Source organism: Bos mutus, chromosome X, assembly GCF_027580195.1.
Source record: "Bos mutus isolate GX-2022 chromosome X, NWIPB_WYAK_1.1, whole genome shotgun sequence".
NCBI lineage: Eukaryota > Metazoa > Chordata > Mammalia > Artiodactyla > Bovidae > Bos > Bos mutus.
Window position 1 is genome coordinate 128,026,872 of NC_091646.1, and position 1,534 is coordinate 128,028,405.

Sequence of the window (1,534 nt, forward strand, 5' to 3'; positions counted from 1 at the left end):
CAGGCTAGGCTGAGTGACTTCACTTTCACGCATTGGAGGAGGAAATGGCAACCCACTCCAGAATTCTTGCCTGGAGAATCCCAGGGATGGGGGAGCCTGGTGGGCTGCCGTCTACGGGGTCGCACAGAGTCGGACACGACTGAAGCGACTTACCAGCAGCAGCAACAGCAGCAGGGAATACAAATATGCTCCCGAAAGGGCTGGTCTGAGGGGCCTTAGAGACAAGGAGAGATCCAATTTTGTTTCAATAAAAGTAAAGACAAAGAACAGACGGAGGGAGGATTCCCCCGTGTTCCAGTGATGGAGTCTCTGTACCTCCGCTCCAGGGGACCCAGGTTCAATACCTGGTCCAGGAACTGAGATCCCAGAAGCTGCCAAGTGCAGTAAAAATAAATGAATAAATGTCAGTTAAAAAAAAAAAAAAAAAAAAAAGGAACAAGGGACGACCAAAGAGATACATTCTAGAAGCAAGGAAGGATTATGTAAAGTCAAACTGTTGCTGTCATTCTGATGGATACAGCGCATGGAGCAAGTAATTAGCCTTTCTTCCAGCCACCCTCACTTCCCAGTAAAAAAACTTTGTAAAGAGAACCATCGGCGGATTCAGGCATGTGCTGCTTTTTTGTTAAATAAAGCAGTAGAAGCCAAGACCCAAAGTGTTAGTTTAATAAGAGAGGAAACGAACGGTTGCCTTGGCCAAGAAGTTCATTTGGGTTTTTTCCACACGATGTTGCCTCAAAGCTTCTTGGCCAACCCGATGGTTCAGCTGGCTGCAGTGTGATGAAGCTTCTGTTTTTGAATGCAGTTTCTCTTAAATCCTGTGTTGCTACCCAAGGCTAAAAGTTGTCTTCAGGACCAGCTTGGCCTACAGTTACAGACATATTTGCAGGACCTTCCTAAGAAATGTCCAAAAGTGTCAGTTTTCTGACTAAAAGTACTAAGACTTTTATTCCCTGCAAATGTCAATTCAATATCAGCAATGCAGGGAAAGGTTTAGAGTTATTTCGCTTCATACCCTTGAATTACAGCCTCGAGGAAACAGTTGCTCCACAAGTGAAAATAACTATTTCCAGGGAAAGGAAAAGAAAATGTAACACAGTTAGAAGGTTCTTCCAATACCGAGTGATTGTTTTATTTAACCCACTTGTAAAGCAGGGACATTACTTTGCCAACAAAGGTCTGTCTGGTCAAAGCTTTGGTTTTTCCAGTGGTCGTGTATGGATATGAGAGTTGGACTATGAAGAAAGCTGAGCACAGAAGAATTGCTGCTTTTGAACTGTGGTGTCGGAGAAGACTCTTGAGAGTCCCATGGACTGCAAGGAGATCCAACCAGTCCATTCTGAAGGAGATCAGCCCTGGGATTTCTTTGGAAAGACTGATGCTGAGCCTGAAACTCCAGTACTTTGGCCACCTGATGTGAAGAGTCAACTCATTGGAGAAGACCCTGATGTTGGGAGGGATTGGGGGCAGGAGGAGAAGGGGACGACAGAGGATGAGATGGCTGGATGGCATCACTGACTCGATGGACATGAGT